Source organism: Strigops habroptila, chromosome W, assembly GCF_004027225.2.
Source record: "Strigops habroptila isolate Jane chromosome W, bStrHab1.2.pri, whole genome shotgun sequence".
In the NCBI taxonomy this organism is placed as follows: Eukaryota; Metazoa; Chordata; class Aves; order Psittaciformes; family Psittacidae; genus Strigops; species Strigops habroptila.
Window position 1 is genome coordinate 31,194,035 of NC_044301.2, and position 26,532 is coordinate 31,220,566.

At 48.8% G+C, this 26,532-nt stretch overlaps 1 long non-coding RNA gene across 1 annotated transcript; it reads right to left on the reverse strand.

Annotated features, from left to right (window-relative positions):
- Positions 1-425: 425 nt before the first annotated feature.
- Positions 426-13,390, reverse strand: LOC115618968. The gene is made up of 3 exons (XR_003994884.1): positions 13,287-13,390; positions 4,573-4,575; positions 426-436 (listed from the first exon to the last, which is right to left on the reverse strand). It is a non-coding gene; the product is annotated as an uncharacterized LOC115618968 (long non-coding RNA).
- Positions 13,391-26,532: the final 13,142 nt, after the last annotated feature.

The following is a 26,532-nucleotide window of genomic DNA, read 5'->3' on the forward strand; positions in this document are numbered from 1 at the left end:
GGAAAACAGCAAATCACAAGCATCACAGTTTTCAGTTCAATTTCTTGTGGCCAGTGAATTCAGCAAACTGAACTTTTTTTATATGCCCAAAGGCAGCTGTAGTTAGACCTGAGGAATTAACACTTTGTCTTCCACTAGACACCAATGAATAGCCAGCTTGAGTAAACCTGAGTTTTCACACATTATTTCCACATGAGAAAGAAACTAAATTATTCAGAAAACAGCAAAAGGTGATAGTCAGATAAAACCCAGCACCTGTACAGAACCTGCAAGTCAATGACCTATTCAGAGCTAATTCTCATCACTGTGAGCCAAACCCAGCAACATTTGCCCTGGGAGTGTGAAGACGTATCAGACAGAAGTGTGAACATTCCCGAGCGAGGATTATGAATCTGCGTCAGAAGAGACTCAGCAGAGGGGAAGCTCAGGGCTTTCCCTGCATAGCCAGTGGCATAAAACTGTTTCCCTTCTCCCACAGATAGCTTAGCAGGGACGTCTGTACAACATCAGCGAAGTGACAGCAGCTGAGGGGAGAGCTGAAGCCCAGCGAGAGCAGCACCATGCCTCTGCAGCGTGAAACACCTTTGCAATGCAGATTTAAGACTCTGTTCTTTGACCCAGACTTTGTCATAAGTGTAAATGAAGGTTTACCACAGCCTTACCAGCTAGCTGTAACATGGTAATGTGGCATTAATAACTTATTACAGTATTAACTGATAGACAATCAGCATTAGCGCAATGTTTACATTTGCAAACCATTACAGATCACAGCATCTTCAAATCTTACCCTGCCAGTAACGCAAAGGTGGAGCTCATTACACAGCATTTAGCATTTCCCTTCCAAACCTGGCCCCCTTGCATGGCCCACACCTGCCCAGCCTGACCAGCTGATTTCAATCCCCTGCATATCAGCCCTGGCATTTTGCTCACCTGAGGCTGCAGCTATTGTTCAAATCATCACATCCAAAAAGCTGTATGGGGGAATTTTGAAAGTGAGGCCTCTACCCTACAGTACCCACTGAGAGGAAGTGGGTCCCAGCCTTGCTCCTGGACACCCCTCCCCAGCTCCTGCACTGGCTGCTGGCAAGGCAGAGTGAGGCTTTGGGGTAAAGGAAGGACATTTACTTAGATATGGGAGCAATTATTTAGCTTTAGCTTCACAGTGACAGTTCCACCTGTGACAGAGGGGTGTTGTGATGCCCAGCCCTAAACTGAGAGCTGGGACATGGAGATGCCCTGTGGGCTGGAGCACCTCTGCTATGGAGACAGGCTGAGAGAGCTGGGCTTGTTCAGCCTGGAAAAGAGAAGGCTCCATGGAGACCTTAGAGCAGCTCCCAGTGCCTAAAGGGGCTACAAGAAATTTGTAGAGGGGCTTTTGGCCAGTGCATGTAGGGACAGGACAAAGGGAATGGCTTTAACCTGACAGAGGGGGGACAGAGATGAGATCTTAAGAAGCAGCTCTTCCCTGTGAGGATGATGAGGCCCTGGCAGAGGTTGCCCACAGAAGCTGTGGCATAGGGATAGCAGTGTTCAAGGCCAGGTTGGATGGGGCTTGGAGCAACCTGTTCTAATGAAAGGTGACACTGCCCATGGATGAACTTTAAGGTCCCTTCCTACCCAAACCATTCCATGATGACCCTTGCCCCCCGTGCCCCTTGCCCGTGCTGCTTACTGAGGATGGTGGCCTGTCTGGGCAACGGTGACCGCCGGGGCGCTGGCGACGTCACCCCCCGGGGCCGGGCGCTTACCTGCACGTCAGGCAGCGCGAAGAGGGACAGAACATGCAGCAGCGCCTTGGGCCCGGTGCTCCCGCGTCTCGTCGTCGCTGTAGTCCGCCACGCGGCACTGGCAAACGCCCTCGTCCTGCTGCCGCACGCCTGACAGCCGCAGCCGGTGAGAGATGTCGTTGCCTTGGACGCGTACGGTCTGCAGGAGAGCGGGGGGCTCAGCACCAGCCCGAGCCCGCCCCTCCCCGCAGCGACCCCGCTGGCCCGAGGCAGCCCCGGCAGCGATCGCTCTCGCCCCACGTATGAGTCTTCTGCGGTCAAGAACCAGGGAATCAGCCTGGGCTGATTCCCCCCAAACCGAGCGCACCAGACACTTCAGCCCAGCACCTCGCTGCTACAGCCCCATCCGGAACCAGCCCCTGCTCCCTCCTTCCCACCCAGTCCCGCACGGAGCTCCACAGGAGCGGGGCTACAGCGAGCCCAGCTGCACCCGTGTCTCGGGACAGGAGGGGGCCTGCAGTGACCCCCACACCTGCGGGAGGAGTGTGCACTGCCCCTCTCAAGCTGCACTTAGACTAATTTTTGTTGCATCCTTACTTGTCACCTAAAGGAACAGAAAAAAAGGGAGATGAGACTTAGCTCTGCCAGCACATCAAAATGCTCATATTCCCAGCCCAGTTTAAGGACAGGACATGGACTCTCTCTGCTCCCCATGGGTTGCCCAGGGAGGTTGTGGATGCTCCATCCCTGGCGGTGTTCAAGGCCAGGTTGGACAGAGCCTTGGACCACATGGTTTAGGGCAAGGTGTCCCTGCCCATGGCAGGGGCTTGGAACTAGATGATCTTAAGGTCCTTTCCAACCCTTACTATTCTATGATTCTATGATTCTATACTGGGGATCACCTTGTCCTGGGTGTGGAGTGATGTTAGGTTTACAACTATCTTTAATGGGCGGATCTCACCCAATGCTCAGGGAAAAACTTGAAAAACTAAAATTACATTTTTAAAGGTCACGGAGACCCTGGCTTTGGGGATTTAGAGTGTGGTCCCATAGCACTTGCCATTGCAAGTGCTGGTGGGGAAGTAAGCCAAGTTCATGGCCTGGGGGCAGATGTGACAGGAGGGGATATAATTGCTAGGTTTAGAATGGTGGTTTGGGAGCCAAAGAGGAATGAATGTGGCCAGCCTGTGGACACCACCATTCCTGCATCGGTGGGGTCATGGACTCCACCAAATAATCCTAAGGCAGTAAAGGTAATTGAAATTAAAGATTTGAAGTAGATGTTTGAAATAGAAACAGGATATGGAGATACAAATGCCTGGGTAGAACGGGTCAAATATACAGTGAAAAGTTTAAATAGAAGCAATTGTTATGCATGTGCTTCAGGAGGACGTACAGCACAGATAGTCCCTTTTCCATTAGGATGTATTTGAGACCAACAGGGAATGATGTGCATAATTGCACTGTACCAGGAGAAGGCTGCCTGGGGAAACAAAACCTGTAAATCCCTCTCACTCTTATTCCCTGCTCTGCAGGCCAAGGACATCAGGGTGCCTCCTACTTTCCCTGCAGCATCTGGTAACCATATAGCTTGTCTCTCATGACAGGGTGTGAATGCTACCAGGTATCTAGGAGAATTAGAGACATGTGCAGATCTACTAAATGTGACTGAGGACGATGAGTACTCAGCTGTAAAAATTCCCAGAGCAGACTTATGGTGGTACTGTGGGAAAAAAAATCCTAGGGTTTACACTTCCTCCGAACTGGAAGGGCACCTGTGCAATTGTTCAATTGGCAATTCCATTTACCCTGGCATTTGAGAGGGAAACAAACTCCTCAGGGCATAAAGAGAAATATTTTAGGAACAGCCTTTGATGAAATAATCTATATTGATTCAATTGGAGTCCCTCGAGAAGTTCCTGACGAACACAAAGCTAGGAGTCAAATAGGAACAGGGTTTGAGTCTTTTTTTTGTGTGTGTATGTGTGTTTTGGTGTGTTACAATCAATAAAAATGATGGGCATGGGAAAATAGATTGGTTTTAGGTATGATGTTAGTGGAAAAAGGAGGAGTATGCGAGGAGAGACGACAATGGACCCTACACGATTCAATGTGAATCAAGCAGAAGCCACTTTATTGTTCCCACGATCCCTTTATATACGGAGTTTTCTATCTCGACATGCGGTCACGCGCCTTTTGATTGGTAAAAGCCCTCTTGCATGAGGCAATCACGTGGCTCAGTAAGTGTCCTTATTGGATCACCTAATTCCTGGTGTTCTTCCCATGTATCCGACTGCAGATGTCTTCTTCCTCTTATCTTCTTCTTGGTATGCGGCTGCATGCTTAGAAGAGGCCCTCATATGGCTGGCTCATCACATGTCCACTGTCCTCTAAATACAACCCCACAATTCCCCCTTTTTCTCTTTGAGCCAGCCAAACTTTCTTCAAGGAATTAGTAATCATGTTAGACACTCCCTTTAAGATACAGGGAACGATTAACAATACAATCACAATTATACTTAAAATTACAATGCCTTGTTTACAAAGATCTAAAAGCCATCCCGTTATGCCCCAACCCCTTAACCACTTATCTAAACCTGAATTGACCACCGTTAGTTTGTTCATGTTGTCTTTTACCTCCTTGAGACTTTTATGAATTGACTCCGAATGATCAGACAGACTCATACAACACATCCCTTCAAAATCCTCACACCCGTGACCCTGTGCTAAAAGCAAAAATCAATTGCAGCTCTATTTTGCAAAACAGCATGTCTTGTGCTATCTACATCATTAAGCATTTGTGTAAGTACTTCTGACGTTAAATATATCTGCTTTGCGGCCCAACACCCTAACTCAGTCACGTCTCCTCATGCTTTTGCTGCAGCTACTCCAGGTGCAAACAAGGAGGCGATAACTCGAGACGGCACATCCCGAAATTGTACCTGATCATTACAATCGGGCCTCAGTTGTATCCTTGTTGACAAGTAATATTGAGCTCTAACTTAAACAATATGTCATTTGACACATATCCCTTGAACCATTGTGACTGATAACCTTCTACCCCACGCGTGCCCTAGAACTTCAACAATACCATCTGACCCTCACTAAGTCAGTACTTTGCACAAGAACAGGAGCCCTCTGCTCTCTACACTGACTTCAGCCTTCTCCTGGCATGGGACCTGCCCCAGCGTGGCACTGTTCACAGACACCAGCGTGCACAGGAGGGATGGCACAGCAGGAAACTGTGGTTTATCCTGTTTTGTAGCCCTCTTAACACCAGTCTCCATCTGGAGATCCCCACAAAATATTTTTCCGCATTCCACTACCTTTTTCAGCAATTTAAATCACTCCATTATCTCCACTGCTGGCCACAGTGCTCATAACTTATTATCAGAATTTAATCCAGCCTAGCAATGATGTGGCAATGCCACATCCCCAGACCACAGACAAGGAAAAAATCAGGACAGACAGCAGTTTAGATGATCTGGTGTCCTGGGTTCAGCTATAAAAGTCATTTTTCTCCTTCTTAGTAGCTGGTGCAGTGCTGTGTTTTTTAACTTGCAGCCTGGGAACAACGCTGATAACACTGATGTTTTTAGTTGTTGCTAAGTAATGTTTATTCCAACCAAGGACTTTCTCAGTCTCATGCTTTGCCAGGGAGGAGGGGAAGCCGGGAGGAAGCAGAGACAGGACACCTGACCCAAACTGGCCAAAGGGGTATTCCATACCACAGCACGTCATGCCCAGTATATAAACCGGGGGGAGTTACCCGGAAGGCCCAGATCACTGCTCGGGTCGGGCTGGGTATCGGTCGGCGGGTGGTGAGCAATTGTATCCTCTCCCCTTGTTATTTCACTAATCATTATTATCATTGGTGGTAGCAGTAGTGGTTTTGTGTTATACCTTAGTTGCGGGACTGCTCTTATCTCAAACCATGGGAGTTACATTCTTTCGATTCTCCTCCCCAACCCTCTGGGAGCGGGGGGAGGAAGAAGGGGGGGAGTGAGCGAGCGGCTGTGTGGTTCTGAGTTACCGGCTGGGCTCAAACCACGACAGTTCTTTTTGGCCCCCAACGTGGGGCCCAAAGGGTTGAGATAATGACAGATCTGACCAGAGTGTGTCTAATCATATTTGTGATAAGCATTCATTGTTACTACTCATCACAATGGTGATTATTTGGCTCTCAGACTTGTTGCGCTTGATCTCAGAGTTTCAGCATGTTGTACCTTACTTACAGCCACTATTTGCTGTTTTAGCGTTTATCGGCTGGGGGGCCAGGGCTAAGGTTCTTGTTTCACTGTACTTCATGGTAATGACTTGTAATACAATAGACTCATTGATCATGAAACTGGTCTGGTTTGTGCTTCCAGCGTGGCCATCACCTCTATACATTGGGAGGTATATAATGAAATATTTTAGCAATTGCATATCTTTTCTTTTCTCCTCGGGGGGTCAACTTAGGAAGGAGGCATTCTCTTTCACCCCCCGTTCCCCCACCAGCCTATTTGCAACAGCAGTTGAGAGTTCTGAAGGTTTTAGATGGCCTTTGAATACCCTTGAGACCTGCCTGCTGATTGTGCTGGGAATCAGCATGTTGGCAATCATACGGAGTGTGTTTTACCCACGGCCATCCCGTCCTGGGAACATCCTAATTCGTTTAATCTCAAAAGTTAAGCAGTATCGGGTTCAAATCTGGTCTAGGGTTAGACGACGATATAGGAGGACCACCAAGAGATTTTCCCTGAGGCTGGACAGTTATGAGTGGCAGGGTGTGTGGGATAGTATGGGCAAGTATCTAGGCCAGTGGGCCCCTCCAGTGCTTTGGAACTTCACCACTGAACAAGTGCAACATCCGGAAAAACTAGTAAAACACTTAAACGAGGTGTGCTGTCGTGCTGGTTATACCAGAGAGGGACAACTCGCTGCAACGTGCTGGTGCTTGGCCTACGCCTACAGAGCCCTGCTCAACACTATCCAGCACCTTCAAAGAGAAAAAAATGTCTCTGGATCTGATGGCAGAGCAACAGACAACGCAGCTATGCCAACTACAAGCACAGCAGCTACTCAGACAATGGGGCCGACGGTCATGAACTAGAAGGTAAGGAAGCCAAGCAGCTGGGATCACTTGCTAGGGAAGGAGGAATTGACAAAGCGATTGCAAGAGAGAAGCAAGCCCTCAGCCTTTGGAGGCGGCTCCTGGCAGCTGTGAAGTAAAGGTTTCCCTACAAAGACGATATTACTAGTCGCTCAGCCAACTGGACCACGATAGAGAAAGGCATCCAGTCCCTGAGGGAATCAGCCATTATAGAGATGATCTATCGCAGGCCGGATGCCAGGAACACATCCGTAGATCCAGATGAAGTCGAATGTACACGACCCATGTGGCGGAAACTTACACGGAGTGCGCCATCATCATATGCCCACACATTGGCATCAATGACCTGGAATGACGGAATATCACCAACAGTGGATGACCTGATTTGTCAACTCCGAGAGTTCGAAGACAATCTCACCCCTTCCATCATTTCAGCTGTGGAAAAACTGTCCCAGGAGTTCAAACAATTGAGAGACGATTTATCCGATCTATCCAGCTCCCCACGTGTACCAACCCATGTCTCAGCTATTAACAGAAGGCGCCCTACTGCTCGAGAAAGAAAATATAGGAGGTACATGCCACGTGCCACCCTATGGTTTTACCTGCGGGATCACGAAGAAGAATGATTTCAAATGGGGCCCTGAGCAACAACAAGCCTTTGAACAAATTAAACGAGAAATAGTTCATGCAGTAGCCCTTGGACCAGTCCGGGCCGGGCCAGATGTGAAAAATGTGCTCTATACCGCAGCCGGGGAGAATGGTCCTACCTGGAGCCTCTGGCAGAAAGCTCCAGGGGAGACTCGAGGTCGACCCCTCGGCTTTTCGAGTCGGGGATATAAAGGATCTGAGGCCAGCTATACTCCCACTGAAAAAGAGATACTGGCAGCCTATGAAGGGGTTCGAGCTGCCTCAGAAGTGATTGGAATTGAAGCGCAGCTCCTCCCGGCACCCCGGTTGCCTGTGCTGGGCTGGATGTTCAAAGGCAGGGTCTCCTCTACACATCATGCAACTGATGCTACATGGAGTAAGTGGGCCGCACTAATTACACAACGAGCTCGAATAGGAAATCCCAGTCGTCCAGGAATTCTAGAAGTCATCATGGACTGGCCAGAGGGCAAAGATTTTGGGATGTCACCAGAAGAGGAGGTGACGCGTGCTGAAGAGGCCCCACCATATAATGAACTGTCAGAGAGTGAAAAGCAATATGCCTTGTTTCCTGATGGGTCCTGCCATATTGTGGGAAAGCATTGGAGATGGAAGGCAGCTGTGTGGAGTCCCCTGTGACAAGTTGCAGAAACTGCTGAAGGAGAGGGTGAATCAAGTCAGTTTGCAGAGGTGAAAGCCATCCAGCTGGCCTTGGACATTGCTGAACGAGAAAAATGGCCAGTACTTTATCTCTATACTGACTCATGGATGGTGGCAAATGCCCTGTGGGGGTGGTTGCAGCAATGGAAGCAGAGCAACTGGCAACGCAGAAGTAAACCCATCTGGGCTGCTGCATTGCGGCAAGATATCGCTGCTCGGGTGCAGAACCTGGTGGTGAAGGTACGCCATGTAGATGCTCATGTACCCAAGAGTGGGGCCACTGAGGAACACCAGAATAACCAGCAAGTGGATAAAGCTGCTAAGATTGAAGTGGCTCAGATGGACTTGGATTGGCAACATAAGGGTGAATTATTTTTAGCCTGGTGGGCCCATGACACCTCAGGCCATCAAGGCAGAGATGCAACATATAGATGGGCTCGTGATCGAGGGGTGGACTTAACGATGGACACTATTGCCCAGGTTATTCAGGAATGTGAAACATGTGCTGCAATTAAGCAAGCCAAACGATTAAAGCCTCTCTGGTATGGAGGACGATGGCTGAAGTACAAGCATGGGGAGGCCTGGCAGATTGACTATATCACACTCCCACCGACCCACCAAGGCAAGCGCTATGTGCTTACCATGGTGGAAGCAACCACCGGCTGGCTGGAAACATACACTGTGTCCCACGCCACTGCCCGGAACACTATCCTGGGCCTTGAGAAACAAGTCTTGTGGCGACACGGCACCCCAGAGAGAATTGAGTCAGACAATGGGACTCATTTCCGGAACAACCTCATAGACACTTGGGCCAAAGAGCATGGCATTGAGTGGGTATATCACATCCCCTACCATGCACCAGCCTCTGGGAAAATCGAAGGGTACAATGGGCTGTTAAAAACTACACTGAGAGCAATGGGTGGTGGGACTTTCAAACACTGGGATACGCATTTACCAAAAGCCACCTGGTTGGTCAACACTAGGGGATCTGCCAACAGGGTTGGCCCAGCCCAATCAGAACTTTTACATACTGTAGAGGGGGATAAAGTTCCTGTGGTGCACATCAAGAATTTGTTGGGGAAGACAGCCTGGGTTATTCCTGCTTCAGGTAAAGGCAAACCCACTCGTGGGGTTGCTTTTGCTCAGGGACTTGGATATACTTGGTGGGTAATGCGGGAAGATGGGGAAGTCCGATATGTACCTCAAGGGGATTTGATTTTGGGGGAAAACAGCCAATGAACTCAATTGTACACTGTTGCCTGCTCTATAACACTTTTATAGCCCACCAGCTAGATATCTTCAGGTCACCAGCAGTTGACCCTGACTTCCCTCCGATCATCACCTCAACAAAGAATGAATTTTGAGGAAACCAGATGAGCTCAGCAGTGACCAGACGAGTTTGGCGGTACCATCAGCAGGCAACAATCCAATACTACATACCGTCCCTCCTGCCCTGAAGGACTATTACAAGAGATGGAGCCTGACATCATGGACTGGATGAGTTTAGCAATTTTACAGGGATTGGTCCATGGACTAGGGAATGATATTCCATTTGGGAGGCCAGATCTACTGGAGGCTGGTGGAGCTGGTCTGACAAAGAAGGGGAAGAGCTGTTTTGGTAGGAGGCTTGCCAGGCTGGTCAGGAAAGCTTTAAACTAGATGTGTTGGGGGAGGGGAGCATTGATCCATCCCAACATTCCTGGTCAGTTGCCAGCACCTGTAATAAGTGCTTGGAGTGATGTAGAGATGTTCCAGCTGCCCCAGGCATTGAGTCGGCTTCATTTGGAGCTCGGCTAAGGTGCCTCTATACAAACGCCCGTAGTATGGGGAACAAGCAAGAGGAATTAGAGATGTGTGCAAGGCTACTGGAATATGATGTCATTGGTATCACAGAAGCATGGTGGGATGGCTCCTATGACTGGAATGTCGGAATGGAAGGTTACAGGCTGTTTAGAAAAGACAGGCCAGGCAGACGGGGAGGGGGTGTTGCTATCTATGTCAGTGATAGGCTAGAGAGTATGGAACTCTGTCTGGGGACGGGTGATGAGGTAACAGAGTGTTTGTGGGTCAGGATCAAAGGGAGAACAGCAACAGGGGACATTACGGTGGGGATCTGTTACAGGCCGCCTGATCAAGAGGACTCTGTGGATGAAGCGCTCTACAGACAGATAGGAGCAGCCTCACGCTCGCAGGCCCTGGTCCTCATGGGGGACTTCAACCATCCTGACATCTGTTGGAGGGACGGTACGGCCCGGCACAAGCAATCCAGGGGGTTCCTCGATTGTGTGGAAGACAACTTCCTCTTTCAAGCAGTAGAGGAGCTGACGAGGAGAGGTGCCATGCTGGACCTTGTGCTCACCAACAGGGAGGGACTGGTTGGAAATGTAACGCTCCAGGGCAGCCTTGGCTCTAGTGATCACGAGGTGGTTGAGTTTGAGATCCTCAGGACGGTGAGAAGAGCGTGCAGCAAGCTCACTGCCCTGGACTTCAAGAAAGCAGACTTTGGCCTCTTCAGGAACCTCCTTAGTAAGGTTTCATGGGATACAGTCCTAGAGGGCAGGGAGGCCCAAGACTGCTGGTCGATATTCAAGGATCACCTGCTACGTGCTCAAGAGTGTTGCATCCCGACTAGAAGAAAGTGCAGCAGGAGGGCCAGGAGACCTCCATGGATGGACAAGGAGCTGCTGAGGAAACTTAGAGGGAAAAAAGAAGCTTATAGAAGGTGGAAGCGAGGACAGGCGGCCTGGGAAGAATATAGGAGCATTGCCCGAGAAGCTAGGGACCAGGTTAGGAAAGCTAAGGCCCAGCTAGAATTAAGTTTGGCAAGGGATGTAAAAGATAACAGGAAAGGATTCTATAGATACGTAGCAAATAAAAGACAGACTAGGGACAATATAGGCCCTCTCCAGAAGCTATCAGGAGAACTGGCTACCATGGATTTGGAGAAGGCTGAGGTTCTTAATGACTTCTTTGCCTCAGTCTTCACCAGCAAATGCTCTGACCACACAACCCAAGTCTTGGAAAGCAAATGCAGGGACTGTGAGAACAAAGACCTTAGGCCCACTGTAGGAGAGGATCAGGTTCGAGACCATCTTAAGAACCTGAACGTGCACAAGTCCATGGGACCTGATGAAATCCATCCACGGGTCCTGAAGGAGCTGGCGAATGAAGTTGCTAAGCCACTGTCCATCATATTCGAAAAATCCTGGCAGTCAGGTGAAGTTCCCGATGACTGGAAGAAGGGTAATATAACCCCCATTTTCAAGAAGGGGAAGGTGGAAGACCCGGGGAACTACAGACCAGTCAGTCTCACCTCTGTGCCTGGCAAAATCTTGGAACAGTTTCTCCTGGAAAACATGCTAAGGCACATGAAAAACAACGAGGTGGTTGGTGACAGCCAACATGGCTTCACTAAGGGGAAATCCTGCCTGACCAATCTGGTGGCCTTCTATGATGGAGCCACGGAACTGATGGACAGCGGCAGAGCAGTTGATGTCATCTACCTGGACTTGTGCAAAGCGTTCGACACTGTCCCGCACGACATCCTTGTCTCTAAATTGGAGAGACATCAATTTGATAGATGGACCACTCGGTGGATAAAAAACTGGCTCGATGGCCGCACGCAAAGAGATGTGGTAAATGGCTCGATGTCCAGTTGGAAACCTGTAACGAGTGGTGTCCCTCAGGGATCGGTGTTGGGACCGGTCCTGTTCAACATCTTTGTCGGCGACATGGACAGTGGGATTGAGTGCACCCTCAGCAAGTTTGCCGATGACACCAAGCTGTGTGGTTCGGTTGATACGCTGGAGGGAAGGGATGCCATCCAGAGGGGCCTTGACATGCTTGTGAGGTGGGCCCATGCCAACCTTATGAAGTTTAACCAAGCCAAGTGTAAGGTCCTACACCTGGGTCGGGGCAACCCCAGGCACTGCTACAGGCTGGGCAGAGAAGAGATTCAGAGCAGCCCTGCAGAAAAGGACTTGGGGGTGTTGGTTGACGAGAAGCTTAACATGAGCCGGCAGTGTGCGCTTGCAGCCCAGAAAGCCAACCGCATCCTGGGCTGCATCAAAAGAAGCGTGACCAGCAGGTCGAAGGAGGTGATCCTGCCCCTCTACTCTGCTCTTGTGAGACCCCACTTGGAGTACTGCGTACAGTTCTGGTGTCCTCAACATAAAAAGGACATGGAGCTGTTGGAGCGAGTCCAGAGGAGGGCCACGAGGATAATAAGGGGGCTGGAGCACCTCCCATATGAAGACAGGCTGAGGGAGTTGGGGCTGTTCAGCCTGGAGAAGAGAAGGCTGCGTGGTGACCTTGTAGCAGCCTTCCAGTATCTGAAGGGGGTCTACAAGGATGCTGGGGAGGGACTCTTCCTTAGGGACTGTAGTGGTAGGACAAGGGGTAATGGGTTCAAACTTAAACAGAGGAAGTTTAGATTAGATATAAGGAAGAAGTTCTTTACAGTGAGGGTGGTGAAGCACTGGAATGGGTTGCCCAGGGAGGTTGTGGATGCTCCATCCCTGGCGGTGTTCATCAATGTGTTCATCAAAGTTCCTGTGGTGCACATCAAGAATTTGTTGGGGAAGACAGTCTGGGTTATTCCTGCTTCAGGTAAAGGCAAACCCACTCGTGGGGTTGCTTTTGCTCAGGGACCTGGATATACTTGGTGGGTAATGCAGGAAGATGGGGAAGTCCGATGTGTACCTCAAGGGGATTTGATTTTGGGGGAAAACAGCCAATGAACTCAATTGTATGCTGTTGCCTGCTCTATAACACTTTCATAGCCCACCAGCTATACATCTTCACGTCACCAGCAACTGACTCTGACTTCCCTCCAATCATCACTCCAACAAAGAATGAGTTTTGACCAAACCAGATGAGTTCAGCAGTGACGAGACGAGTTAGGCGGTGTCATCAGCAGGCCACAACCCAACACTCGACACTGTCCCTTCTGCCCTGAAAGACTGTTACAAGAGATGGAGCCTGACATCATGGACTGGATGAATTCAGAAAATTTATAGGGATTGGTCCATGGACTAAGGAACTATACCTCTCTCTTTCTTTGTGTGTGGGTGTATATATATATGAGACAAAAGCGATGGTATATAGAAAAATGTGGGATCAGAGCATGACGTGAATGGTATGGAATAAGGGGTGGATACTGTCCTGGGTTCAGTAGTAGTAGTCATTTTTTATCCTTAGTAGCTGGTGCAGTGCTGTGTTTTTGACTTTCAGCCTGGGAACAACGCTGATAACACCGATGGTTTTAGCTGTTGCTAAGTAATGTTTATTCTGACCAAGGACTTTCTCAGTCTCATGCTCTGCCAGGGAGGAGGTGAAGCCAGGAGGAAACAGAGACAGGACACCTGACCCAAACTAGCCAAGGGGGTATTCCTTACCATGGCACGTCATGCCCAGTATATAAACTGGGGGGAGTTACCCAGAAGGCCCAGATCGCTGCTCGGGTCAGGCTGGGTGTCGTTCGGCAGGTGGTGAGCAATTGTATCCTCTCCCCTTGTTATCTCCCTTGTCATTATTATTACTGGTGGTGGTAGTAGTGGTTTTGTATTATACCTTAGTTACTGGTTTGCTCTTATCTCAACCCATGGGAGTTACAGTCTTCCGATTCTCCTGCCCCTCCCTCCGTTAGGAGGGGGAGGAAGAAGAGGGGGAGGAGGCGAGTGGGTACGTGTTTCCGCGTTACTGGCTGGGGTTAAACCACGACACCCAGGCACTGCTGCAGTGTCCATCTGACCCTGCTCTGAGGGCTCCCTGTTTTTGTAACACCAGGAGGTCAGCTACAAAGAAACCTGGGAGTGTTCTTTAAGGCCTACCTCTATCAGCCCTGTGTGTTTGTGTTGTGGTTTGAGTCCAGCCGGTAACTCAGAACCACGCAGCCGCTCGCTCACTCCCCCAATTCTTCCTCCCCCCGCTCCCGGAGGGATGGGGAGGAGAATCGAAAGAATCTAACTCCCACGGATTGAGATAAGAGCAGTCCTGCAACTAAGGTATAACACAAAACCACTACTGCTACCACCAGTGATAATAATGATTAGTGAAATAACAAGGGGAGAGGATACAATTGCTCACCACCCGCCGACCGATACCCAGCCCAACCTGAGCAATGATCTGGCCTTCTTGGTAACTCCCCCGGTTTATATACTGGGCATGAAATGCTGCGGTATGGAATACCCCTTTGGCTAGTTTGGGTCAGGTGTCCTGTCTCTGCTTCCTCCCGGCTTCCCCTCCTCCCTGGCAAAGCATGAGACTGAGAAAGTCCTTGGTCAGAGTAAACATTACTTAGCAACAACAAAAAACATCGGTGTTGTTAGCGTGGTTCCCAGGCTGAAAGTTAAAAAACACAGCACTGCACCAGCTACTAAGAAGGAGAAAAATGACTGCTATAGCTGAACCCAGGACAGTATCCACCCCTTATTCCATACCATTCACGTCATGCTCTGATCTCACATCTCTCAACACGCCATCGCCCCTGTCCCATATATACACATATATATACACCCACACCCACACACAAAGAGAAAGATATCATTCCCTAGTCCATGGACCAATCCCTATAAAATTGCTGAACTCATCCAGTCCATGATGTCAGGCTCCATCTCTTGTAATAGTCCTTCAGGGCAGGAAGGACAGTGAGTAGTGTTGGGTTGTTGCCTGCTGATGACACTGCTGAAGTCGTCTGGTCACTGCTGAGCTCGTCTGGTTTCCTCAAAATTCATTCTTTGTTGAGGTGATGATGGGAGGGAAGTCAGGGTCAGTTGCTGGCGACCTGCAGATATCAAGCTGGTGGGCTATAAAAGTGTTATAGAGGCTGCAACAGCATACAATTGAATTCATTGGCTGTTTTCCCCCAAAGACAAATCCCCTTGAGGTACACATCGGACTTCCCCATCTTCCCGCATTACCCACCAAGTATATCCAGGTCCCTGAGCAAAAGCAACCCCACGAGTGGGTTTGCCTTTACCTGAAGCAGGAATAACCCAGGCTGTCTTCCCCAACAAATTCTTGATGTGCACCACAGGAACTTTATCCCCCTCTACAGTATGTAAAAGTTCTGAATGGGCTGGGCCAGCCCTGTTGGCAGATCCCCTAGTGTTGACCAACCAGGTGGCTTTTGGTAGATGTATATCCCAGTGTTTGAAAGTCCCACCACCCATTGCTCTCAGGGTAGTTTTTAAACAGCCCATTGTACCATTCGATTTTCCCAGAGGCTGGTGCATGGTAGGGGATGTGATATACCCACTCAATGCCATGCTCTTTGGCCCAAGCGTCTATAAGGTTGTTCTGGAAATGAGTCCCCTTGTCTGACTTAATTGTCTCTGGGGTGCCGTGTCGCCACAAGATTTGTTTCTCAAGGCCCAGGATAGTGTTCCGGGCAGTGGTGTGGGGCACAGCGTATGTTTCCAGCCATCCGGTGGTTGCTTCCACCATGGTAAGCACATAGCGCTTGGCTTGGCGGGTTGGTGGGAGTGTGATATAGTCAGTCTGCCGGGCCTCCCCATGCTTGTACTTCAGCCATCATCCTCCATACCAGAGAGGATTTAACCGCTTGGCTTGCTTAATTGCAGCACGTTTCACATTCGTGAATAACCTGGGCAAGAGTGTCCATTGTTAAGTCCACCCCTCGATCACGAGCCCATCTATATGTTGCATCTCTGCCTTGATGGCCTGAGGTGTCATGGGCCCACCGGGCTAAAAAGAGTTCACCCTTATGTTGCCAATCTAAGTCCATCTGAGCCACTTCTATCTTAGCAGCTTTACCCACTTGCTGGTTGTTCTGGTGTTCCTCAGTGGCCTGACTCTTGGGTACATGAGCATCTACATGGCGTACCTTCACCACCAGGTTCTGCACCCGAGCAGCGACATCTTGCCACAATGCAGCAGCCCAGATGGGTTTACTTCTGCATTGCCAGTTGCTCTGCTTCCATTGCTGCAACCACCCCCACAGGGCATTTGCCACCATCCATGAATCAGTATAGAGATAAAGTACTGGCCATTTTTCTCATTCAGCAATGTCCAAGCCCATCTGAATGGCTTTCACCTCTGCAAACTGACTTGATTCACCCTCTCCTTCAGCAGTTTCTGCAACTTGTTACAGGGGACTCCACACAGCTGCCTTCCATCTCCAATTCTTTCCCACAATATGGCAGGACCCATCAGGAAACAAGGCATATTGCTTTTCACTCTCTGACAGTTCATTATATGGTGGGGCCTCTTCAGCATGCGTCACCTCCTCTTCTGGTGACATCCCAAAATCTTTGCCCTCTGGCCAGTCCATGATGACTTCTAGGATTCCTGGACGACTCGGATTTCCAAATCAAGCTCGTTGTGTAATTAGTGAGGCCCACTTACTCCATGTAGCATCAGTTGCATGATGTGTAGAGGAGACCCTGCCTTTGAACATCCAGCCCAGCACAGGCAACCGGGGTGCCGGGAGGAGCTGCGCTTCAGTTCCAATCACTTCTGAAGCAGCTCGAACCCCTTCATAGGCTGCCAGTATCTCTTTTTTAGTGAGAGTGTAGCTGGCCTCGGATCCTTTATATCCCCGATTCCAAAAGCCGAGGGGTCAACCTCGAGTCTCCCCTGGAGCTTTATGCCAGAGGCTCCAGGTAGGACCATTCTCCCCAGCTGCGGTATAGAGCACATTTTTCACATCTGGCCTGGCCCACACTGGTCCAAGGGCTACTGCATGAACTATATCTCGTTTAATTTGTTCAAAGGCTTGCTGTTGCTCAGGGCCCCATTTGAAATCATTCTTCTTCCGGGTCACGTGGTAGAGAGGGCTTATAATCAGACTGTAATTTAGGATGTGCATTCTCCAGAACCCACAACACCTAAGAAAGCTTGTGTTTCTTTCTTTTTAGTTGGTGGAGACATTGCTGTTATCTTGTTGATCACGTCTGTGGGGATCTGGTGACATCCATCTTGCCATTTTATTTCCTAAAATTGAATCTCCTGTGCAGGTCCCTTGACCTTACTCCGTTTTATGGAAAAAACAGCCTTCAGCAGGATTTGGATTATCTTCCTCCCTTTCTCAAATACTTCTTCTGCTGTATCACCCCACACAATGATGTCATCAATGTATTGCAGGTGTTCTGGAGCTTGCCCCTGTTCCAGTGCAGTCTGGATCAATCCATGGCAGATGGTAGGGCTGTGTTTCCACCCCTGGGGCAGTCGGTTCCAAGTGCACTGGACGCGCCTCCAAGTGAAAGCGAACTGTGGCCTGCATCCTGCTGCCAAAGGGATTGAGAAAAATGCACTGGCAATATCAGTTGTGGCATACCACTTGGCTGCCTTTGATTCCAGTTCATATTGAAGTTCTAGCATGTCCGGTACGGCAGCACTCAATGGTGGTGTGACTTCGTTCAGGCTACGATAGTCTACTGTTAATCTCCACTCTCCATTAGACTTTTGCACTGGCCATATGGGGCTATTAAAGGGTGAGCGGGTCCTGCTGATCACTCCTTGGCTCTCCAGTCTGTGGATCAGCTTATGGATGGGAATCAAGGAGTCTCGGTCGGTGCGATATTGCCACCGGTGCACTGTTGTGGTCGCAATTGGCACTTGTTGTTCTTCGACCTTCAGCAACCCCACAACAGAAGGATCCTCTGAGAGACCGGGAAAGGTGGACAGCTGCTTAATTTCCTCTGTCTCCAAGGCAGCGATACCAAAATCCCATCTATACCCTTTTGGGTCTCTCAAGTACCCTCTCCTGAGATGGTCTATGCCAAGGATGCATGGAGCCCCTGGACCAGTCACAATGGGGTGCTTTTGCCACTTCCTCCCAGTCAGGCTGATTTCAGCTTCCAGTACAGTTAACACTTGGGATCCTCCTGTCACTCCAGAAATATAAATGGGTTCCACCCCTTGATACCTTGATGGCATCAGGGTACACTGTGCACCGGTATCTACTAGAGCCTTATACTTCTATGGGACTGATGTGCCAGGCCATGTGATCCATACAGTCCAGTAAACCTGATTATCCCTCTCCTCCACCTGGCTGGAGGCAGGGCCCCTCTAATAGTGATCACAAGATTGTCCTCTTATGTCTTGTAGAAAGGGATTATTATTCCTTATCACAGGAGCTGGAGTAAAATCAGCTCTTCCACTCCATCTGGGAAACTGCTCACCAGAGACTGGAGCAGCAGCTTTCCTGGGAGGATCATCCTTGACCATTGTTCTCCTCCTCAGTTCACACACCCGTTGCTCCAGAACTGAGGTAGGTTTTCCATTCCACTTTCTCATGTCTTCTCCGTGATCCCGCTGGTAAAACCATAGGGTGGCCTGTGGCATGTACCTCCTATATTTTCTTTCTCGAGCAGTAGGGCGCCTTCTGTTAATAGCTGAGACATGGGTTGGTACGCGTGGGGAGCTGGATAGATCGGATAAATCATCTCTCAATTGTTTGAACTCCTGGGACAGGAGTTTTTCCACAGCTGAAATGATGGAAGGGGTGAGATGATTGTCTTCAAACTGTCAGAGTTGACAAATCAGGTCATCCACTGTTGGTGATACGCCGTCATTCCAGGTCATTGATGCCAATGTGTGGGCATATGATGATGGCGCACTCCGTGTAAGTTTCCGCCACATGGGTCGTGTACATTCGACTTCATCTGGATCTACGGGTGCATTCCCGGCATCCGGCCTACGATAGATCATCTCTATAATGGCTGATTCCCTCAGGGACTGGATGCCTTTCTCTATCGTGGTCCACTTGGCTGAGCGACTCGTAATATCATCTTTGTAGGGAAACCTTTCCTTCACAGCTGCCAGGAGCCACCTCCAAAGGCTGAGGGCTCGCTTCTCTCTTGCAATCGCTTTGTCAATTCCTCCTTCCCTAGCAAGCGATCCCAGCTGCTTGGCTTCCTTACCTTCAAGTTAGTGACCATCAGCCCCATTGTCCCAGCATCGGAGCAACCAGGTGACAATGTGCTCCCCTGGAAGACGGGTGAAATCTTTTCGCATATTCCGCAGTTCAGTTGAGGTCCGGGGTCAAGAAGTGACCTCTTCTTCTTCTTCCTCTTCCTCTGATCCACGTAGTAGTAACTCTTGTTCAGATGCTGTTTCGTCTAGTAATGGCATTGGGTCTTCATCTTTCTTCATTTCACAGGTTGCTCTTTATGCCTCTCGTTTCCTTTTGCTTACAGGGGCAACAGACATTATCACAAATTGGCCATTTGGTTTAGCTGCAGAGTTTGTCACTGTGGTTGGAGTGACTGCGGTGTCTGCCACTAGGATTGGAGTGGCTGCAGCGTCTGCCACTAGGGTTGGAGTGGCAGCAGTGTCTGTTGCCGGGATTGGTGAAGCTGTTGTGTTTGGGAATTGAGTAACACCAACAGCTGCATTGTTTGTTGCTGTCGGGGTTTGAGTAGCTGCTGTGCTTGTCACTGGGGTTGGTGTAGCTGCTGTATTTGAAGTTGGAGTAGTTGCGTTGTCTGTTGTGGTCAGGGTTTGAGTAGCTGCTGTGCTTGTAGTTGGCATAGCTGCATTGTCTGTTGCTTTGCCATCAGATCCAGAGACATTTTTTTCCCTTTGAAAGTGCTGGATAATGTTGAGCAGGGCTCTGTAGGCATAGGCCAAACCCCAGCACGTTGCAGCGGGTTGTCCCTCTCTGGTATAACCAGGACGACAGCACACCTCGTTTAAGTGTTTTACTAGTTTTTCCGGATGTTGCACTTGTTCAGGGGTGAAGTTCCAAAGCACTGGAGGGGCCCACTGGCCTAGATACTTGCCCATACTATCCCACGCACCCTGCCACTCATGACTGTCCAGCCTCAGGGAAAATCTCTTGGTGGTCCTCCTATATCGTCGTCTAATCCTAGACCAAATTTGAACCCGATACTGCTTAACTTTCAAGATCAGACGAAATAGGGTGTTCCCAGGGTGGGATGGCCATGGGTAAAACACACTCCGTATGTTTGCCAGCATGCTGATCCCCAGCACAATCAGCAGGCAGGTTTCAAGGGTATTCAAAGGCCATCTAAAACCTTCAGAACTCTCAACTGCTGTTGCAAATAGGCTGGTGGGGGAACGGGGGGTGAAAGGGAATGCCTCCTTCGTAAGTTGACCCCCCGAGGAGAAAAAAAAAGATATGCAATTGCTAAAATATTTCCTTATATACCTCCCAAAGTATAGAGGTGATGGCCACGCTGGAAGCACAAACCAGACCAGTTTCATGATCAATGAGTCTATTGTATTACAAGTCATTACCATGAAGTACAGTGAAACAGGAACCTTAGCCCAGGCCCCCCAGCCAATAAACACTAAAACAGCAAATAGTGGCTGTAAGGTACAACATGCTGAAACTCTGAGATCAAGTGCAACAAGTCTGAGAGCCAAATAATCACCATTGTGATGAGTGGTAACAATGAATGCTTATCACAAATATGATTAAACACACTCTGGTCAGATCTGTTGTTATCTCAACCCTTCGTGCCCCATGTTGGGCGCCACAAAGAACTGTCGTGGTTTGAGCCCAGCCGGTAACTCGGAACCATGCAGCCGCTTGCTCATTCCCCCCCTTCTTCCTCCCCCCACTCCCAGAGGGATGGGGAGGAGAATTGAAATAATCTAAATCCTACGGGTTGAGATAAGAACGGTCCAGTAACTAAGGTATAATACAAAACCACTACTGCTACCACCAATGATAATGATTAGTGAAATAACAAGGGAAGAGGATACAGTTGCTCACCACGCAGCCCGACCCGAGCAGTGATCAGGGCCTTCCGGGTAACTCCCCCCGGTTTATATACTGGGCATGACGTGCTGTGGTATGGAATACCCCTTTGGCTAGTTTGGGTCAGGTGTCCTGTCTCTGCTTCCTCCCGGCTTCCCCTCCTCCCTGGCAAAGCATGAGACTGAGAAAGTCCTTGGTCGGAGTAAACGTTACTTAGCAACAGCTAAAAACATCGGTGTTATCAGCGTTGTTCCCAGGCTGAAAGTTAAAAAACACAGCACTGCACCAGCTACTAAGAAGGAGAAAAATGACTGCTATAGCTGAACCCAGGACAGTTTGCTTGCAGGAACTGTGGAAGGCATGGAGTAGTCACGAGAGCCTGTATCATTACAGGAGGTGCTCCTTTGCTAGTGAGATCATCTTAATGATACCTCCTTTTTGCCTAAGGAGTTACCTGTGGCCCTCTGAGACCACCAAAGGGACTTCCAGAGATTCTAAGAGACTCTGGGGCATACCTTAGTGTATCCCTGTTCTGACACTACTGAATACTAGAGCCCTTCCATAACCCTGGCCTTTAAACACAGATTGTGTTTATAGTTGTCCTCTTCTTATAAATTAAAATAACAAAAGAAAAAGATAGATAGAAATAATAATTTCCCACATTGTCTTGCATGGAAAAATACTAAGCTCCACAGCTGCCCCCATCTTTTGCTGCCCACACAGACACATGGGGTCAGTTCTGGGTGTAGAAAACAGGGGTGTTCAAGTTGCCAGTGAAGATAGGTTACCTGTAGGTTGCAGCTCAAGTTCTGGTAGCACCAAGTGTTCCTGCTTTGAACAGAGATGATGAAGGAACAAACAAACTGGAGCCCTTGTTCTCCCTGAGCACTTGAGGAGGTGTTTCAGAGGCCGGCTTTGAGTGCACCATCAGACACAGCACGGCATGTGCTGCAGCTCCACCGCGTCCTGCTGCTGCCAGGAGCCAAGGGTTTAAAACTCACTGAGCCTCCCACATGGCAACATGATTTACTAAACCACTAAGATATTGGGTCAGCCTTGTAAATAATTTTAATTATTTCACTAAACAGGTTGTGGAAATAAATCAGTAGAAAATATGGCATTTAGGCTTACAATGCTGTGTATTCATTATGGGAAAGAAATATTAACTGATTTAGGAGCTAATAATAACTGAAAATAACAATTTAATTGAAGTCTTCCAATCCTGCACTTGGAAAGCAGGATACAGCTAGATGCAGTCTACCCATTTTAATTTCAGTCAAGTACACACAGCCATTTTTTTGACTCTCAGAGAAATGTCAGTCAAGTACAAGTAACTTGCAGACTTTCAGCATCCCATAAATTACATTATAATAAAACAAAACCAGAGAAACTTCAACAACCAATTTTAGATACTGGCAGGGTACACACAAACCAGGCTCATGAAAAATCAGAAAATACATTGCAATATAACGAAGAGGAGGGGTTGCACAGCAAGGACTCATTTCCACTTGCAGTTGGTATTTCCGTAAGCCTGTGGGTTGCACTGCTGGGCTTGAAGGGCACTTCTCTCTCTAAAATGTTGGGGGTTTGTCTTAAACATCTGAATACTAAATACATGCTATATACATGAAATATATATAAAGAGACAGGGAGGAAACAAACCAGAGAAACTTAATCTCTCCTATGCAGCAAAAGCCAGGTGTCACCATCCAGTAGCTGGGGTCAGCATTGCTCCATTTTACTGTAGCTAAACTAAATTTGGTGTGCTGTGTCCTTGTTTTCTTAATGTATGCAGGACAGTCACCTGGGCTGTTGAAATATTTTCTCCTGAAATAAACTCTACATTGTGACTCTAATGCCTTTTTGGCCATGGAGTAACTGTGCTGAACCAAGCAGACAGGACTGTGGGCAGAAGTTAAGCTGCAATCAGATAGTGCACCCACAATGCCTGCAGCCTGCTGATAGGCAGGTGTTGAATCAGCGATCTCCACTCCGGTTTGCAGGCAGAGTTAAGCTTTTCTTTATACCCTCAGGCTAGATAGCACTCGAATTATGCACTTCATTGCACCAAAATTAGCTAGGGATGCATGGCGAAAATCATTATCAGTGACATTATTTAGGAAATCACCTTATTTTGCTACTTGATTTAGCATATGAAGAAAAAAAACACATACTCTTTTTCTCCACTTAGAAAAGCTTGTTTTACAGCTGTTGTGGTTTGAGCCCAGCCAGTAACTTGGAACCCCGCAGCCACTTCCTCACTCCCCTGCTTCTTCCTCCCACGGCTCCCGGAGGGATGGAGAGGAGAATCGGAAGAATGTAACTCCCACGGGTTAAGAGCAGTCCCGTAACTAAGGTATAATACAAAACCACTACTACTACCACCAATGATAATAATGATAAGGGAAATAACAAGGGGAGAGGATACAATTGCTCACCACCCGCCGACCGACAACCAGCCTGACCCAATCAGCGATCTGGCCTTCCGGGTAACTCCCCCCAGTTTATATACTGGGCATGACGTGCCATGGTATGGAATATCCCTTTGGCTAGTTTGGGTCAGGTGTCCTGTCTCTGCTTCCTCCCAGCTTCCCCTCCTCCCTGGCAAAGCATGAGACTGAGAAAGTCCTTGGTCAGAATAAACATTACTTAGCAACAACTGAAACCATCAGTGTTATCAGCATTGACCCCAGGCTGAAAGTCAAAACCACAGCACTGCACCAGCTACGAAGAAGGAGAAAAAATGACTGCTACTGCTGAACCCAGGACAGTATCCACCCCTTATTCCATACCATTCATGTCATGCTCAGATCCCACATCTCTCAACACACCATCACCCCTGTCCCATATATACACATATATATACACCCACACCCACACACAAAGAGAGAGGTATAATTCCTTAGCCCATGGACCAATCCCTATGAAGTTGCTGAATTCATCCAGTCCATGATGTCAGGCTCCATCTCTTGTAATAGTCTTTCAAGGCAGAAGGGACAGTGTGGAGTGTTGGATTGTTGCCTGCTGATGACACCGCCAAACTCGTCTGGTCACTGCTGAGTTCCTCTGCTTTCATCAAAATTCATTCTTTGTTGGGGTGATGATGGGAGGGAAGTCAGGGTCAGTTGCTGGTGACCCGAAGACATCTAGCTGGTGGGCTATAAAAGCGTTATAGAGCAGGCAACAGCGTACAATTGAGTTCATTGGCTGTTTTCCCCCAAAATCAAATCCCCTTGAGGTACACATTGGACTTCCCCATCTTCCCGCATTACCCACCAAGTATATCCAGGTCCCTGAGCAAAAGCAACCCCACGAGTGGGTTTGCCTTTACCTGAAGCAGGAATAACCCAGGCTGTCTTCCCCAACAAATTCTTGATGTGCACCACAGGAACTTTATCCCCCTCTACAGTACATAAAAGTTCTGATTGGGCTGGGCCAGCTCTGTTGGCAGATCCCCTAGTGTTGACCAACCAGGTGGCTTTTGGTAAATGTGTATCCCAGTGTTTGAAAGTCCCACCACCCATTGCTCTCAGGGTAGTTTTTAACAGCCCATTGTACCATTCGATTTTCCCAGAGGCTGGTGCATGGTAGGGGATGTGATATACCCACTCAATGCCATGCTCTTTGGCCCAAGTGTCTATAAGGTTGTTCTGGAAATGAGTCCTGTTTTCTGACTTGAGTCTTTCTGGGGTGCTCTGTTGCCACAAGAGTTGTTTCTCAAGGCCCAGGATAGTGTACCGGGCAGTGGCGTGGGTCACAGCGTATGTTTCCATCCATCCGGTAGTTGCTTCCACCATGGTAAGCACATAGCTCTTGCCTTGGCGGGTCAGTGGGAGTGTGATATAGTCAATCTGCCAGGCCTCCCCATATTTGTACTTCAGCCATCGTCCTCCATACCAGAGAGGCTTTAACCGCTTGGCTTGCTTAGTTGCAGCACATTTCACATTCCTGAATAACCTGGGCAAGAGTGTCCATCGTTAAGTCCACCCCTCGATCACGAGCCCATCTATATGTTGCGCCTCTGCCTTGATGGCCTGAGGGGTCATGGCCCACCGGGCTAAAAATAATTCACCCTTATGTTGCCAATCTAAGTCCATCTGAGCCATTTCAACCTCAGCAGCTTTATCCACTTGTTGTTTTTTCTGGTGTTCCTCAGTGGCCCGACTCTTGGGTACATGAGCATCTACGTGGAGTACCTTCACCACCAGGTTCTGCACCCGAGCAGCGATATCTTGCCACAGTGCAGCAGCCCAGATGGGTTTACTTCTGCATTGCCATTTGCTCTGCTTCCATTGCTGTAACCACCCCCAGAGGGCATTTGCCACCATCCATGAGTCAGTAGAGTGATCAAGTACTGGCCATTTTTCTCATTCAGCAATGTCCAAGGCCAGCCGGATGGCTTTCACCTCTGCAAACTGACTTGATTCGCCCTCTCCTTCAGCAGTTTCTGCACCTTGTCATAGGGAACTCCATACAGCTGCCTTCCAGCTCTGACATTTCTCAAGCACTGGAGCGGCCCACTGGACTAGATACTTGCCCATACTATCCCACACACCCTGCTACTCATGACTGTCCAGCCTCAGGCAAAATCTCTTGGTGGTCCTCCTACATCGTCTTTTAACCCTAGACAAGACCTGAGCCAGACCCTGCTTAGCTTCCGAGATCAGACGAGATCAGGGATTCTCAGGGTGGTCACGCCATAGTCAAAATGTAGACAGCATATGCTGCAACAAGCTGGTTCTCAGCAAAAGGAGCAGGGTGCTTTCAAGGACATTGAAAGGATATTCAAGATCTTTTTGTTTTCCAGAATCTGCTCCTACTTAAATGGCCTGGTGGGGGAGCGGGGTGTGTGAGGAACTATCTATCTCCTCTGTAGGTTGACTCCCCGAGGGAAGGAAAAAGAAAGATGTGTAATTGTTAAATATTCCCATTACATGCCTCCCATAGTATAGAGGCGATAACCACACTGAGAACACATACCAGCCCAGTTTCATGATCAATGAGTCTATTGCATTGCAAGTCATTACCATGAAGTACAGCAAAGCAATAACCTTAGCCCAGGACCCCCAGCTGATAAAGACTAAAACAGCAAATACTGTCTCTAAGTAAGGTATGACATGCTGAAACTCTGAGATCAAGCGCAACAACTCTGAGAGCAAATAAATCAACATTGTGATGAGTGACTATTAATCCGAAACAATGAATGCTTATCACAAATATGATTAGACACACTCTGGTCAGATCTGTCATTGTCTCAACCCTTCATGCCCCACGTTGGACGCCACAAAGAACTGTTGTGGTTTAAGCCCAGCTGGTAACTCAGAACCACACAGCTGCTCGCTCACTCCCCCCTTCTTACCCCCGCTCCCGGAGGGATGGGGAGGAGAATTGAAAGAATGTAACTCCCACGGGTTGAGATAAGAACAGTCCAGTAACTAAGGTATAATACAAAACCACTACTGCTACCACTAATAATAATAATGATAAGGGAAATAACAAGGGGAGAGAATACAATTGCTCACCACCCGCTGACCGATAACCAGCCCGACCCAAGCAGCGATGTGGGCCTTACGGATAACTCCACCAGTTTGTATACTGGGCATGACGTGATGTGGGATGGAATACCCCTTTGGCTAGTTTGGGTCAGGTGTCCTGTCTCTGCTTCCTCCCGACTACCCCTCCTCCCTGGCAGAGCATGAGACTGAGAAAGTCCT